This window comes from Cupressus sempervirens, chromosome 8, assembly GCF_028749045.1.
Source record: "Cupressus sempervirens isolate cs-2001-9-10 chromosome 8, ASM2874904v1, whole genome shotgun sequence".
NCBI classification, from domain to species: domain Eukaryota; kingdom Viridiplantae; phylum Streptophyta; class Pinopsida; order Cupressales; family Cupressaceae; genus Cupressus; species Cupressus sempervirens.
Genome location: NC_143125.1, coordinates 236,105,835 through 236,115,323, shown reverse-complemented (window position 1 = coordinate 236,115,323; position 9,489 = coordinate 236,105,835).

Below are 9,489 nucleotides of genomic sequence, written 5' to 3'. Positions count from 1 at the left end.
TACCCTAGGAATATTCCTTCATACTTTTTACATCTAGTTTTCCTTTTCTTACATCTTTCAAGATACACCATTTTCTTCCAAATACTTTGAGATTAAAAAAGACATTAGGATTGTGCCCATACCATAATTTGTAAGATTTTTTTTTATAGTACCTTTCTTTAGTTGAACATGGTTTGGTGTATGAACTTTTGTGCTAATTGCTTTGCTCCATTATTTTGGTGCAACATTCTTCTCAGCCATTAGTGGTCTTGCACACTCTATAATGGATCTATTTCTTCTTTCTCATATACCATTTTTCTCTAGTGTTCTAGGTGTTGATACCTTTCTTTTGAATCCTCTTTAATTGCATAACTCATTGAATTTATTTGAGATAAATTTACCTCCTTAATTTGATCTCAAGCATTTCATATTCTTCCTTGTTTATTTCTCAGCTTCGCAAAATACCATTTAAAATTTTGAAAAGTGACAAATTTATCTTTGAAAAACATTATAATTATCATTCTAGAGTAATCATCAAAAAATAGAATGAAGTATATGTCTCCATAGCAGCTTTCTATACCTATTGGTCCACAAAGATCTATATGAACTAGTTCCAAAATATCCTCAGAATTGTAGGACTTACTTCTTAAACACTTTTTACTCATCTTTCCAGTTTGACATTGTTTGCACATGCCTAACTTGGGTTTCTTTAGATAAAGTATGCCTCTTCCTCTTTTGTTCTTTCTTATGGTAACTAGGTTATCAAAGTTAAGATGACACATCTTCTTATGCCATAGCTAAATTTCTTCTATTTGAGCTAATAAACATGTACTTTTAGAGAGATCTAGATAAAATAAGTTATATTTTGTCTAATTGATAGTCCCAATGAGGTTTCATTTTCTATCCAGTAGTTTATCTTGTCATTGAATTCTACTTTGTATCCTATATTATTCAGTTGTGCTACACTGGGTAGATTATGTCTTACTCCTTCAACCTAGTAAGAATTTTCACATTTGATACCTTCTATTAATGTCACGAATCCTTTTCCTTTAACATAAAAAGGTTCATTATTTCTAAATCTAACACTTCCACCATCATAGTGTTCTAACTATCCAAACTTAGTTTTTTCACTAGTCATGTGATGAGAAAAATGACTATTTATGATTTGTGTATCATTTTTTCTAACATGAGAGACAGGTGCCATCTTTTCATTCTCCTCATTATTGGATTCATCCTTAACAACAATGTAAACTACTTCTTCTTCATCACTATCAAAATCTTTAGCAATTTAATAATATTTCTTACCTTTCTCTTTGTAGTACTTGTAGCTCTTGAAGTCTTTCTTTCCTTTGAACATGTTGTTCCTTTTCTCATCTTTATCTTCTTTTTTTGGACATCTTGCATCAATATGACCAACCTCTTAACATGAGAAACAAATCAATGGAATTTCAACTCTGAATTTTCCTTTCCCTTTTGATACTCTTTTGTCAAGTAGAGCTTCAATGACTTCAAGGTCTTCATCTGAAAAAAAAATCTATTTTCCTTTGGAGCTTCCTCATTTTCTTCTAAGGGTTAGTTTGGATTTTGATGTAGATTCAAGGTTGCTAGAGTTAGGAGCATAGTTATCAAAGTTATCCAACTCAAAAGTAGCTAATATTCCCACAAGTGCATTGAAGGTTATTTTCTTCTTAGGATTGCATCTCATCTCTTGAATTGTTGAAACTCTAATTGCATAAATAAGAAGAAGAGTTCTTACTACCTTGTTGATAAATGTCTCTTCTTTTATGTATCCTCCTATAGCTTTGATTGCACTCACACTTTCTTTGATTCTTTCATTTTCGTTCAATAAAACTTTACTCTTAAACTTTATTCCTTGGCTCTTTGCACATTTTTATCACCTCCATAGACTCTCTAAAACTTTTTCCATATTTCAAATGTAGTAGGAAAATCTTTAACCTCATCAATTCAGAATAGTTGAGAGAAGAAACTATTTTAATCATCATTATATTGTTATCATTTTCCTCTTTCATCTATTCCACAATCATAGGTTTAGGTGGTGGAACATATTTATGTTCCAGGTAGAACATACCAATATCACTAATGCTTGATAGATGTAGCTTCATTACCTCCTACCATGCTAAAAAGTTATCTTGGTTAAACTTGGGAATCTCCTTTCTGTATGGCATTCTAATCTTTAGCTTAGGTCTTTGAAATCTTTCCTCCAAGCACCAAATTATCTAATACCAATTGTTGGAAATGAATAGAGTAACTAAAAGGGGAGGGGTGAATTAGTTACCAAAAAATAAATTCCCTATCCCTAGATATTAAAACAAACCTTCCATTGATCATGCAATACTATTCAACTCGATTAACACTAGATTATTACTATCACTTTATTAACAAATAAATCTTATGATTCTTAATCTATTTTAACCTTTAGCAACCTAGTTGTATAAATATATAGCATAAAGAAAATAACATAAACATAAATGACACGCAAACTGTACATGGAAACCCAATTTTAGAAAAGCACAATGCAATTAGTTACAATATTTTTCACTCTTCTAAACTGAGCCCTACTAGGATTCAACCCTATTAAAGGTTACAATACATACTATTAAATATGGCCTTGTTAAAGGATTTGCATTACCTTGTTAAGAGTGGCCTAGTTAGAGGTCCTCAAACACTTCAATCTTGAAATGTTATCTTCTTATAGGATTTACAATATGACTATTAAGTCAACTCTATTAAGAGATTTCTTTATTGCTACAATGGTTAGAAGGTAACAACAATTTGACCTAATTTTTGAAGCAACTTTCTTTGCAAATTTAGATATTTATTTTGCCTTTGACTCTAGATCTTTATGGATCTGATGTTCTTTTCATCTTATCATCCACACTTTCTTTCTTTTATTTTTCTTTCACTCACATATTCATCTTATTGTTGGAAATATAAGAGGATTAACTGAGAGGAAATGGGTGAATTAGTTACTACAAAAATATTTTTAAGATCCCTTAGATGTCAGTACAAAATAACTTCTAAAAACTAATGCTTGACAAACATAAAGAAAATTTTGTAACTCGGTAAACACTAAAAATTCTTGAAAAATACTTAAAATGAAAATATTAAGATATTATATGTGATTATTAATACTTTAATTAGGTGCAAATAGATAAGAGAAATAGCATGAATACATTTGACACCAAGATTTAACGCGAAAACCCAATTTGGGAAAAACCACCAATTGCAACTAGTTGTTGATTTTCACTCTTCTAAAGTGAGCCCCATTAGGAGCCAACCTTGTTAAAGGTTAAAAAATAAACTATTAGGTGTGACCCTATTAGAGGATTTAATCACCTTGTTATGAGTGGCCTTGTTAGAGGTCTTTGAACAATTCGATAGAAATGTCACCTTGTTAGAGGATTTATAAATAACTGTTAAGCCAACTCTGTTAAGAGATTTAGCTCACTACTACAATGGTTAGAGCACATGACCTAATTTGGATGCAACTAAATTTATGATTATAGATCTTAATTCTGGCTTGCATACTTGATCCTTCTTGATCAAATATATCTTTTTAGCTCCACAAGGATATTATTCTCATTCCTTCTGATTCACTTCTTCTTAGCATCATCAAATCTTCAATTATCTTCCATACATTTTCTTTTTTTCTAAATCTGAACTTGACCTTATATTTATACCTTTCATATTGTCAAGTTGGCTAGAATATAACTTAGAATAATTAATATTCTTCTCCTCAGTCAACTAAAACTAAAAGAAAAATCAATTTGAAATTAATATGGCAAAAGAAAAAAATCCTTTATTAGCCGACCCTAATTAGTAGACACTAACTTAGAAATGATTTTTCTATGTTAACCACATGAACTTGGTCAATACTACATATTAACAAAGTTTCTATGGTAACCGATTGAACTTGGTTAACACTAGTTCCATCCAACATTTTCTTCATTCACTGAGTGAGCTCGGTTAACACTCAACTTCCACAAACTTTCCTTTGACACCTAAGTGAACATGGTAGATATTGTCCTTTAAATGAGGCAAACTTTTGGAATGCTCAATAGACATAGAAAATTGTCTTCAATGCCCAAGTGAGCTTTCCATAGACTAACTGGTAATGATATGACATTTTTTCTAACATCAAAGACAATATACAATTAATTAATTGTTTCAAAAATCTCCCTCTTTGGCATTGATGGCAATACAACATGTCATAATAAAATAAAATATTTAGATCAAGAATAAAGTAAGGAGTTATGCTTAGTTTCATTCTAATTCTCATCCATGAAAACTCCCTCTATTAGTGAACTATTTATGCCATCATTTTCTCCCTCTATTAGAAATCTTCTATCTTCTACAACTTCTTCTGATAGAAAACTCTACCTTTCTATTTACAAATTTTCTATAAGACATGATAAAAAACTTCTTCTTCTTTGACATCTTATGCCAAAGACAATGTTTAGTAAATATCAATATACCTCAAGTATGTATTAATTTGTAATAACCCTTGTCAATATTGTACCAACTAAATGATCTTCAATGTGCTCTGGTTGATGCATCACTAAACTTTATTTAGTGAGCTTTAGATAAGGGGATTACCCCTAGCTTACCTCTTAGATACAAAAATGCATCCTTAGGTAATGGCTTGTTGAATGTATTTGCAATTTGTTTCTTTTCTTTTCACATATTCTAATATTACTTCTTTATCTTACACCAATTCTCTCAAGAAATGATATTTTATAGCAATGTGTTTTGTTTTGGTATGCATCACTAGACTCTTTGATATATTGACTACACTAGTGTGATCATAGTATATGACTACTGGATCTTTGATCTCTATCTTCATTCTTGCCAACAGTTGTTTGAACCAAACAATATTAGAATAATTGACTATCGTTGCCACATATTCTACCTCTACTGTGGAATGAGAGATGCAATTATGTTTCTTGCTTCTCCAAGACACTAGTCTTTTACCAAGAGAGAATACTCCACCATTGGTGCTTTTTCTATCATCAATATTTCCTACTCAATCAGTATCTATGAATACTTTTAAATCCAAATTGCCTCCTATTTTGTACCATAAAACATATTCTTCAATACCTCTTAAATATCTCATGATTCTTTTGATTGCTATCATGTGATTTTCTTTCAGATTTGCTAAGAATCTTGCCACCATACTGACTACCAATGCAATGTCAAACCTTGTATGTACTACATACTACAATTTTTAAATCATTGATCTATGTGTGGTCTGATTTACCTCTTTAGAATCATCATTTTTGGAAAGTGTATGTCCAGTAGACATAGGGGTACCAACGAGTCTTGAGTCTTCCATTCCAAATTTCTTTAGTATTTCCTTGATATATTTAGATCGATTAATGTCTAGATGTCATCTTTCTTCTACTAGATCTATAATCCAACAAAGAATTTTATTTCTCCAAACATAGACATTTCAAATTCTTTACTCGTTTATTCTGAAAATGCCTTGTACAAGTCATCATTTCTTATGAATAGAGTATCATCAATGAATATTTTTGCCAATATAGTCTTCTTGTCTAGTCCTTCTTTGATATATAGGCTATTGTTATCATTTGTTCTTTGAAAACCAATTTGTACCAAGTAGTTATGAAGTCTTTCATACCAAGCTCTAGGAGCTTTCTTGAGACCATATAATGCCTTATGTAATTTGTAGACCATGTCTCTTTTGCCAGGATCTACAAAAGCTTCAAGTTGTTTAATGTAGACTTCCTCATCAAGAATTCCATTCAAGAATGCAGATTTTACATCCATTTGATAATCTTTAAATCCTCTATGTGCTGAATATGCTAGTAAATTTCTAACACCTTCTAATATTGTAACAGGAGCAAAAGTTTCACCATAATCAACACCTTCTTCTTGAGAATAGCCTTTACAAACCAACCTTGCTTTTTTTTGAAATTTTTTCCATCTTCATCTAGCTTGTTTTTGAATACCCATTTTGTACCAATTACATTTTTATCCTTGGGTCTGGGAACAAGTGTCTAGGTTTTTTCTTCTCTATCTATTCTATTTCTTCATTCATTTCTTCAATCCAACTTTCATTATCTATAACATCATAACATTTCTAGGCTCAAATTTAGCAAGTAAACATGTACCTTTCAATTGGTTTCTTGTCATTGTTCCTTTTGAGTTGTCTCCAATGATCTAATCAAGTACATGATACCTTCTAACATATCTTGCTAACACAAGTACTTTGGATTTGGAGTTTTCTTTACGAATTTCTTCATAAACTTTAGTATCAAGTTTGGGTCCCACTATCTTTGAATTAGGTCCATTAGACATGGTTTTCTCTAACAATAGCTTGGTTGACTATGACTTAGGTCCTTCAGACTGTGACTTGGGTTGCACTGTCTGCAACTTAGTAGATATTGGAGATTTTGGGGACTTGAGAGGTGAAGCCTCCTATCTACCAGATATAATTGGTAGGGTATCAGGTTCATGGTAAACAAATCTTTTGTAATCCTCAAGTTATTTGTTGCTTTCTTCTTCACTCTTTTTTACAAACTCATTAATTCTCACATGTGCATTTTCTATGATTTTATGAGTACACAAATTCAAACATTTGTTATCTTTACTTCTATAGGAGTATCCTAGGAATATGCCTTCATCATCTTTGACATCAAATTTATCTTTCATAGATTCTTTCAAGATATAACATTTGTTGCCAAACACTTTCAAGTAACTTACATTAGGTTTATAGCCATATCATAGGTCATAAGGAGTTTGATTTGAGTCTTTCCTTTAGCTGTACTTTGTTCAACATATGTATTCTAGTGTTGATTGCTTCCTTCCAATATTTGATTGCAACATTCTTTTCTATCATCAATGTTCTTGCACAATCCATGATGGATTTGTTCCTTCTTTCAACTATACCATTCTGTTGAGGTGTACTAGGTGATGACACTTTTTCTTTTAATTCCTTTTTCAATGCAAAATTCATTGAATTCATTGTAAATGAAATTACCACCTCTTTTTGATCTCAAACATTTCAACTTCTTTTTCAGTTTCTTTTTCTACTCTTGCTAGATACCACTTCAATTTTTGAAAATCCTCTAATTTTTCTTTTAGATACATTAAAATCATCATTCTACAATAATCATCAACAAAAAGAATGAAAAAATTATCTCCACTATAACTCTATATTCCAATAGGTCCACATAATTCTGTATGCACAAGATCTAAGACTTCTTTAGAATGATAGTTCTTTTTTTTGAAACTAGTCTTTCCCATCTAACCAATTTGATAGTTTTTGAATAAACCCATATCAGGTTTTCTCAAGCTAGGAATACCTCTTAGTCTTTTATTTTTCCTTATTTTAACCTGATTATCAAAGTTCACATGACATAATATTTTGTGCCATAACCAACTTTCTTCTACTTGAGCACTAAAACATGAACTTTCACTGAGATCTAGATAGAATAGGTTATCTTTTCTTTGTTTGCTAGATCCAACTAGATTTCCTTTTCCATCTAGCAATTTGGCCTTCCCATTCATAAATTCTACCTTGAATCCAATGTTATTCAATTGTGCCACACTCAATAGATTGTGTTTTAGTCCTTCAACCCAATAAGAATTATCACATATAAGCTCATTGGTCAAAGAGATACATCCTTTTTGTTTTATGCAACAAGGTTCATTATTTCCATATCTCACACTACCACCATCATAATATTCCATGTGCTCAAACTTTGTTCTATCTCTAGCCATATGATGTGAGCAACCACTATCAATAATCCATGTATCATTTTTGCTAACATGAGAGATAAGTGCCATCTTATCTCCTCCATCATTAGATTCATCTTTTACAGCAATACACACCACTTCATCCACACTGCTATTAGAATCTGTAGCCATAAGACAAAATTTCTTACCTTTGTCCTTGTAGTCCTTGTAGTTTTTGAATTCCTTCTTGCCTTTGTACTTGTTTCTTTTCTTTTCATCCTTATTTTCTTTATTTGGGCATCTTGCAACAATGTGACCAACTTCTTCACAAGAAAAACAAATAAGAGGAATCTTACCTTTGTATTTTCCTCTACCTTTGGAATATTTCTTTGTAGGTAGGGCTTCAACAACTTCAAGATCATAGTCAAAACTTTCTTCTTCTTCTTTACTTCCTGATTGATTGGCCTTTGCGTACTTACTCTTTTTCTTGAGTGAGAGCTTGGCTTCAAATGCAAATTCAGTACCTTTTGAACTAGGAATATAGCTATCATAGTTATCCAACTCAAAAGATGTCAATCTTCCAACTAGAGAATCCAAAGATATTTTTCTATTTGGATCACATTTCATTTGTTGAATAGAAGACACTCTAATTTTATAGATAGGAAGAATGGTTTTGAGTACCTTGAGCACAACTATTTTGTCCTCAATGTCTCCTCCATATGTTTTGATTGCACTCACATTTTCTTTGATTCTTTCCACATATTTTGTAATGTTTTCATCTTCTCTCATCTTCAACTGATCAAACTATCCTCTGAGACTTTCTACTTTAGCTCTTTTCATATTATCATCTCCTCCATGTATTTTTTTCAATTTAATCCACATATCATAAGTTGTAGTGTAGTCTTTGACTCCATCAAATTCAAAATAATTAAGAGTAGATGCAATGTCAATCATCATGATGTTATGATTTTTCTTTTCAGCAATATCTTCAACCGATAATGCTCCAGTAGGAGTCTAGTATTTAGTATTAAGATACTTAAAACCTAAATCACTGATAGTTTCTAGATGCAACCTCATAAGTCCTTTCCATGCTGCAAAATTGTCTCAGTTCAACTTGGGAATCTCTCTTCTGTAAGACATGTTGATGCTTAGCTTAGGTCCTTGAAACTTTCTCTGCAAGCATCAAATGCTCCAATACCAATTGTTGGAAATATAAGAGGAGTAATTAACTAGGGAGGGGTGAATCAGTGACTAAAAAATATTTCTTAGATCTATTAGATGTCAATACAAAATAACTTATGAAAACTAATGCTCAGTAAACATATAGAAAATGTTGTAACTCGATAAGGACAAAAAATTCTAAGCAAATACTTAACATGAAAATCTTAAGATATTATCTATGATTTTTAATATATTAATTAGGTGCAAGCACATAAGAGAAGAAGGATGAAAAAATTTGACACCAAGATTTAACGTGGAAATCAAATATGGGAAAAACCACCAATTGCAACTAGTTAAACTGATTTTCACTCTTCTAAGGTGAGCCCTTTTGGGAGCCAACCCTGTTAAAGGTTACAAAGCATGCTATTAGGTGTGACCCTATTAGAGGATTTAATCACCATGTTAGGAGTGGCCTTTTTAGAGGTCTTTAGACAATTTAATAGAAATGTCACCTTGTTGAGGATTGACAAATAGCTATTAAGCCAACTCTTTTCAGAGATTTAGATCACTACTAAAATGGTTAGAGAGTAACAATGACATGAACTAATTTAGATGTAATTGAATTTCTGA